The sequence below is a fragment of the Esox lucius genome, chromosome 16, assembly GCF_011004845.1.
Source record: "Esox lucius isolate fEsoLuc1 chromosome 16, fEsoLuc1.pri, whole genome shotgun sequence".
Lineage (NCBI taxonomy): Eukaryota > Metazoa > Chordata > Actinopteri > Esociformes > Esocidae > Esox > Esox lucius.
In genome coordinates, this window is record NC_047584.1 from 33209132 (window position 1) to 33217884 (window position 8753).

Genomic DNA, 8753 nt, shown 5'->3' on the forward strand with positions numbered 1-8753 from the left:
TTGGCAGATTTTTCCTCCTTCACATTAGGCCCGGAGAAAAGAGAAAAACAGGGATCGTTCTACAGAAATGTTAAATGACGATCATCACAAAACCTGTGCCCAGATGAGGGTTTGGGTTTGAAGAGCACCACTCCTGTGGTCTGATGGGATGGGGGTTGAGTGTGTGTGTGTGTGTTTTCATTTTAAGCCCCCCTGTCTCTTTGAAGTGTGTCTATAGTGAAGGGTTTGCCTTTGAGGATTTCTGTCAGCCCTTTATGAATGGAACCGGGACCCTCTCTGCTTTTGCCCCTTTGTCTTTCTCCTTTCCATGCTTTTAGGCCTGACCCTACTACTTTCTCTCACCCCCGTCTCTTAACCCTTTTCTCTTTCCGTCCCTCTTGCCTCATCCTAATACAATCAACTTTCTTCAAAACCAATTTCTCTCTCCAGCTCTCTCTGTCATATTCTTTGGTTGATGCCTCCAGCTTTTTTCTGGCCCTTTTCCACTTCTCAGATTGTTATTCCCTCTCAGTTCTCTCCATCTTTCTTTTCGGTCTGACAGTCAGAGGGGTTGTGTCAGTGGTGGATATGTCAGTATGTTGATATGTCGGTATGTTGATGTCAGTGTTGAATGTGTCAATATGTTGATGTGTCGGTGTTGAATGTGTCAGTATGTTGATATGTCAGTATGTGGATGTGTCAGTTTGCAGATATGCCAGTATGTGAATGTGTCAGTATGTTGATATGTCAGTATGTTCATGTGTCGGTGTTGAATGTGTCAGTATGTTGAAGTGTCGGTGTTGAATGTGTCAGTATGTTGATATGTCAGTATGTGGATGTGTCAGTTTATAGATATGTCAGTATGTGGATGTGTCAGTTTATAGATATGTCAGTTTATGGATATGTCAGTATGTGGATTTGTCAGTGTTGAATGTGTCCGTGTTGAATGTGTCAGTATGTTGATATGTCAGTATGTGGATGTGTCAGTTTATAGATATGTCAGTATGTGGATATATCAGTGTTGGATGAGTTAGTATGTTGATGTGTCAGTATGTTGATATGTCAGTGTTTGAATGTGTCAGTATGTTGAAGTGTCGGTGTTGAATGTGTCAGTATGTTATAGATATGTCAGTATGTGGATTTGTCAGTTTATAGATATGTCAGTATGTGGATGTGTCAGTTTATAGATATGTCAGTTTATGGATATGTCAGTATGTGGATTTGTCAGTGTTGAATGTGTCCGTGTTGAATGTGTCAGTATGTTGATATGTCAGTATGTGGATGTGTCAGTTTATAGATATGTCAGTATGTGGATATATCAGTGTTGGATGAGTTAGTATGTTGATGTGTCAGTATGTTGATATGTCAGTGTTTGAATGTGTCAGTATGTTGATATGTCAGTGTTTGAATGTGTCATCATTTACTATTTTTGCATTTTCTTGACAAGCTTTATGAGGTAGTCACCTGCAATGCTTTTCCAACAGTCTTGAATTAGTTCCCACATATGCAGAGCACTTGTTGGCTGTTTATCCTTGATTCATAGCTTTGATGTCTTCACTATTACTCCACAACGTTGGAAATAGTAAAAAATAAATACTCTCAAATTAGAAAGGTGTTTCCAGACTTTTCACTGGTAATGTAGATATGCCAGTCATTAGTCTTAATTTAACCACTTTGAGTCCAATTGAGATTGGACAAATCTCTATTGCAACAGAAACCTGGCCAAATTGGCAGCTCATAGTACACTGTTATGTATATTACCTCAAGGTTAATGAGATCCCCAGTGCTCTGTGGTTAACAGAGTCCAGCATGCAATGAGGCCATAGGTAAATGCAGGTACAAGGTGTGAACATAATTACCTACAGGCAAGCAGGGGTGGAGTCAAAGGAGGGGCACAGAGTGGCTCGTGTCACACCTGAAATCTGATTGGTTCCCAGCTGCCCCCCCCCCTATTTTAATTGGCTCTGAACGAAAATAAGAAACAAAGATCTTTTACAGCAATATGGCTCAACAGTAAATTTCCCCCAAACTATTGAAACTGCAACTGCAGCATCAAATAAAACCATGTGATGTGATATGGTGGTATATCTACGGACTTAGACTATAAGAATAGTAATATTCTCAAACAGCGGTCGGTGGCAGGATAAGCTGATACTGCGTCCAGTAATGCAGTGCCGCTGAAGAAGAAGAAATCTTGCTGTACTAAAAAACATACGTTGACACACTGTGGACGACGTAAGGTGAGATAAGTTGAGATAGTTCCCCGGCATTGCATGTGTATAGGACACACAAACTGTAATTAAATTTGCAAACTAACATCTCAATTATAATTACAGTTAGCATGTTTTCATGTGGTCAGGTCCCTATTCAAAACGTTAACCATCATCTACTTGGCCTTACAGGTAGGGAGGTCAGACGTTCTTGCGCGGTTGTGCGGTTGATTTTTGTAGCATATTACTTTGGTATTCTGGAAGAGTTACGTTAGTGAAGTGACGTTAATACCCAACGTTAGCTAAGCACAAAACAACAGGCTCACGTCGGTCAAGCACGGAATTTAACAAAATTATACGAAGTGCTTTGATTTTAACAAAGGCTAGAAGGAATTTACATACTCCTGTATGAATATTTACCATAAAACATAATTAAAAAGCAGAATAGATTTTCCCATACCTATTGTCCAGATGAACACATGAACAACAAGATGTCAGTACACATCCCAATAATGCAATTTAAGGAAACACAGTGTTTCTATTACTCTAATGCACATTACTTGAACTTCTGGATGCCCCCCCCTCCCCAGTTTTACTGCTGCTCCCCCTGTGCCCCTCCACTGATAATATTCTGTAGCCGTCCCTGCAGACAGGAAGGTATGAAAAACAATATTTGTTTCCTAATAAAAGCGTAACTTGACTCTGGGTTTTTGAGGTGAAACACTCTTCTATGAAAAAATGGCTGTCACTGTAAAGGTACACTGACGGTATGCAAGTGGCTTTTCTCTTCCTGGGGCATTATGAATGTTTGACCTTGATGTTGTCAGTGGCTTGAGATGAATGAATGCAATAGGTGCAAGACGTCTTCTAACTTCAGAGAAGATTGGACTGACGTTTTGTTTATATACCGCTCTTTGTGGACAGATGTCACTGCAGAGTTTTCTAGTAAACATATCCTATTGCACTCAGAGCGAAAACAGAGTCCAAAGTGTTTCCATGACGACAATCACTCGACCAGGTCTGCTTTAGACACTAGTACACCACCCAAGCAGAGAGCCCAAGCAACCCACATATTCTGAAGGGTGTGGAACAGCTGGATGTCACTTAGCGGTTCTGCTATGTCTTTCATCTGGTTAAATAGTAAAAAAGAAAGTTCTGTAAGTGCCAATATATTTCACACCTACTGGTGCTAGTGGACTGACACTAAACTGAGAATTACTGTTTCTGCAGAGCACCTGCTTTACAGTAACACACCACAAAAGGAAGTTCACTAATTATTCCTCGGGCCAAATGCCTGGCCAGCTTGTCTGCTGCCGCTGTCTGGAGGCAAAGTGAGCGTCCGCTCTGCAACAGTTTGGCCTGTTAAACACCAGGGACACAGCACATACTGGTCTGGATGCCTTCCTGGGTCTCTCTGTGTGTGTGTGTGTGTGTGTGTGTGTGTGTTATGTGCTAGCACTGCAATGTTGTTTGAGGGGCTTGATCACTGAAAAGATGAGAAGAGGAATCAACTGCCCAGATCCTGATGTTAAATGAGGTGCCGACACTCTTTGAGGAGAAAAAAATGTGTATTACTGGAGCTTTAGTCAGACGACTTGGCTGTGGGATCAAGTCAGACGACTTGGCTGTGGGATCAAGTCAGATGACTTGGCTGTGGGATCAGGTCAGACGACTTGGCTGTGGGATCAAGTCAGACGACTTGGCTGTGGGATCAAGTCAGATGACTTGGCTGTGGGATCAGGTCAGATGACTTGGCTGTGGGATCAGGTCAGACGACTTGGCTGTGGGATCAGGTCAGACGACTTGGCTGTGGGATCAGGTCAGACGACTTGGCTGTGGGATCAGGTCAGACGACTTGGCTGTGGGATCAGGTCAGACGACTTGGCTGTGGGATCAGGTCAGACGACTTGGCTGTGGGATCAGGTCAGACGACTTGGCTGTTGGATCAGGTCAGACGACTTGGCTGTGGGATCAGGTCAGACGACTTGGCTGTGGGATCAGGTCAGACGACTTGGCTGTGGGATCAAGTCAGATGACTTGGCTGTGGGATCAGGTCAGACGACTTGGCTGTGGGATCAGGTCAGACGACTTGGCTGTGGGATCAGGTCAGACGACTTGGCTGTGGGATCAGGTCAGACGACTTGGCTGTGGGATCAGGTCAGACGACTTGGCTGTGGGATCAGGTCAGATGACTTGGCTGTGGGATCAGGTCAGATGACTTGGCTGTGGGATCAGGTCAGACGACTTGGCTGTGGGATCAGGTCAGACGACTTGGCTGTGGGATCAGGTCAGACGACTTGGCTGTTGGATCAGGTCAGATGACTGATCAGCTGCTCTATGAGGATGTATGGGAGTGAGAGAGGTCACTATAGATTGAGGACTCATATTATTAAACCCTGGTTTTGAGATTGTGTGTGTGCTTGACAGTCTCCATCAGAATCCTGAGTGTTGCCGCCTGCCTGTCAAAGCAATGTGGTGGCAAGCTGTGTTAGATGACAAACCCCTCCTGAGATACACAACAGATGGTGGATAATTAATTATATTGTAGCTGATAACTTGGTCCACAACGTTGCATATAATGCCTGTGGACTGTCTAATGTTGATTTATTTTAAAAGTTTCACTTTAATAATTTTACTGGAACATTGTTGAATATTGTTACACATATAGATGTGAAACTGTAATCATAGCCAATAGGCCTATTCAAAAAAAATATGTGCAACCCTTACAGTTTAGCAGGAGAAATTACTCCAGTCTAAAACTTGATTAATGCAAAGTATTATATAATCCTAGACCTATTCGAGAATAATAAGCAAAACCGTTCTCTTTTCCCGCTCCTGTCCCCACTCACGTCTCCCACTCTTTTCTCCACTCATCCGCTGTTCTCTCCCTCTCCTTTCTATCAGTGCGTCGCGACCAGTAATGTGAGTCGGTATCCATGGGAAGCCGCACGCGGCGCACAGCCAGGTTCCCGCCCCCCTCTCCCCTGAATGCGACGCAGCTGCTTTTCAGAACCCAACCGCTCGAGCCCATTCATCCTTCGAGAGCGAACAAAAAAGTGGCTATTTATTAGAATACTTGTTTTGTATTATTCCGCCCCACACAAAAGACGCTTCATTATGTAATAAGCAACCCCCTTTCGATGGGACAAACAATAACTTGAAATTGTATTTTAGCTTGTATAATAAATGTAATTTCTTCTTGTCTCTTCTCTCAGTGTTGAGTGGTGGGTTTGGGCACCGGGCACGGATGGCACACACAGAAAGTGGTTTGAGTTTAGTTGGGATGGCGTTCTTACAAGACGCTTTGGTTAGTTTAGGACAACGTTAGGAGGAGCATGGGGAAGGAATCGCATCCTACTTCACTGGCAACGATAGAGACGATCAGGAAGACGTGCGTAAGTTTGCTTAACCTCAGCTATTTTACGCGCGAGGCGGTTGGTTAGTCTGTCTTTTCCTCGACGTCTTTATTTTCCAGTGGCTGCTGCAAGAGTAGCTTTTAGATATGAACTAAAACATTTGAAATATTTTGTGTTTAAAAACAGGTTGTATCTATGGGTGTTTTTATGATGCCTTGCGGTGTAATATATTACAAATATGGGTTCGTCAATTAATATTTATCGGTCATTAAATGTAGGTGATGTAGAGTAGCCTAATCCTTGACGGGTAGGTCAACTGAAGGCAAATACAAGTCCCGAATCTCTGGTGAGCATTGGAATGAGTGTGTAGCCCAATAGTAAAAGCATAGTTAATAATAATACAGTACAATATCGAAATAATTAATATTAGGCTATTTAAGTTATTGTAGTCATTGGATATCGCCTGGACCTAATCACAGAGATTAGATTTTCGGAATTAACTATTCGGTTTCCCCCTAAATGTATTTGACACTTTTCAGCTGTTTTACACTTTTCAATCTCATAATCGCAGCAAAGTAAAACCTGTAGCATTTTTATGTGTATTTATCAGCGTATTTTCCAGGGCACCGAATATCCCTGTGGCTACGACGGGTTACTGTGCAAGCCGTCAACAGGCGGTGGAGGGACTGGGGGGGTCAACAGGCGGTGGAGAAACGGGGACGTGCGGGCGAGGCAGAGGAGGGTATAGATAAATTGATCAACCGATGAAGACCCTCGCCTGATCTCTGTCGCTGAAACAGGTGTTTTCACATGATAGCCGGGTAGGTTAATTGACTGGTACAAATCTGAGTTTTACGGCCGTGTCTCTGTGCTGGTATAGGTATTGTCTTTAACGAGGCTGTCAAGACACCTATTACTGAAGACCAGTCTTCTCGATAAACTACCTCAGACGCTTATGAAGGTTATTGGCCGCTATATACTTTAATGTCAGTCCAGGGAACATAGTCTACATTCATTATTGTAACTTGTTAAAAATGTAAAACCAGTGATATAGGCTATACTAAATACACATATTAGGCTACGAATAGTTATTCCAATATATTGACTCGTGACAGACTACATATTTATCCTAAAATAACATAGCACAGTAATGCAGGCTGATTCAAATTGTGCTTATAATATCACATCAGAGTTACGTTTATAATAACAGTTTGGAACAAGCAATGGTTTACAATCAGTGGTTCTTGAAGAATACATGTAAAATAACATAAAAATGCTTGTTCTTTTATTTGTTATAGTATATTTGACATACATTTGAGAGTATTGACTGAAATATTCTGAGTAACTATACACACATTTTGATAATGCACATACTAACAGTAAGCCTTCTATGTATTACCATTACTAATAAGATGCATTAATTTAAACTGCAAGATGTTTTACCATATATACTCAGAATGAATACATAACTCTAACCTAAACAACTCATTCCTGGACTTTTGCAAAATAAAAAAAATGGAAACCTACATTTCAAATCTTTTGATGTGAAATGTTTTGTTAATATTTTATTTGCATTATATAAGTAGAATTAATATCATATCTTAGTCAGCAATAAAATTCCAAGTTTCAAAGGAGTGGTTTTGATCAGGGACCCATTTTTGCTTGACAGCGCCTTTTTTACAACAAGTGGCCAAACATCTCTGAATGCATCTTTAATGCCTATCCATAAACCTAACTCTAAACTTAAGACTATAATTCTAACCATAGACATTACCGTAAATGCCAACTTTAATACCTGACTCCAATATTTGTATAGCCTACATTCATTTTATAGGTTTCAATTCACCCAAAGGACAAACGCTGAATACTGATGTGAGCTTTCAGATCACATGAACACACAAAACACACCTGTCAGAAGGCAACCAAGCTAAATGCTACCTCTCCCAAATTCTAGAGTCTTTACATGCATGACTAGTTTGCACAGAATGGCAGCGGGGAAACGGATTTGGGTGGCACAAAATAAACGTTAAGGCATACAAGTAACCTGATCTGAAACTGGATCCTTTCTGATTTTATATTGAATAATTACTATGAAATTATAGAAACAAATCAGGTCCCAAAGAAATGTTCATGTTGCCAATGAATCTAAAAAAAAGTAAATTCAATCGTATCCCTATGATTAGGAGGTACTTCAAAACCTGCGTGCTCCGGATTAGTCGCATTTCCCGTAAATCTCCATACCTAATAGTGCCTAGGCGAGAAAATAACAATAATAATGCGGATTGGAAGTAAAGCGCGGGACCATGATCTGCGGACTGCGGGCAACCGAACAGCTCGAGTACTTCGATGGGAAATTAATATTAAGCACATGATATTGCAGCAGTGATAGGTTGGACTAACTAAATTTTGGGTAAAGGTGGTAGTTCAGTCTAAATTCAATGCCCGTTGTCAGCATGTTACCCTAAAACCACTCCCTAATCAAAATTAAATGTGAAGCGAGAAAGAAAGTTCAAAGCTATTGTTCTAAGGTAGTTGAGGGGCAGAATATCTGCTGTGACCCTTGCTACTGCTCGTCAACCTGCAGCAGCGCGTGTGTAGCGTTTCACAGAGTGCGCATGCACAAAGAAGCCGGGAGAATTCTAAAAGCGCAGGCGAGTGATCCAGAATGACAGGGAAAGTAAATATGGCCCACGAGGGTCGGAGTGGGTTTGCAAAGGCTAATCCCCTCACTAACGCTATTTCCACTTTAGGTTCAGGCTCTGCGAGTTGTGTTTGATTTCTGAAACGATAGGCATTTTGAAATTATGCTAACTAGAATAAAATGATTAGCCCATCATTGTAATATTCAATAGTTATGAGAATAATGGCACATAATATATCTTATTATCATTCCAACAACATAATAATAATTCCGTGTGTGCCCTTGATGGAATACGGTTATGCAAAATAATTAATCCGAAATTATCCAAATGAGGACTAGGCCTACATCAAATATAATTGTTAATCGGTCTACCAAGAAATGTACGTTGATTTTATTAATCATTATACATGCCATCAGTCATTATCCACTTTGAAAATTGAAAACCATTTGTTGCAATATAACAAAATGCTCTATATAGAGAATCTATTAGGATGGTTATTATTAGAGTCACCAATATACTGCACGTTCGTCGAGTAATCGTTGTCTGTCACTTGAAAAGTTAGTTCA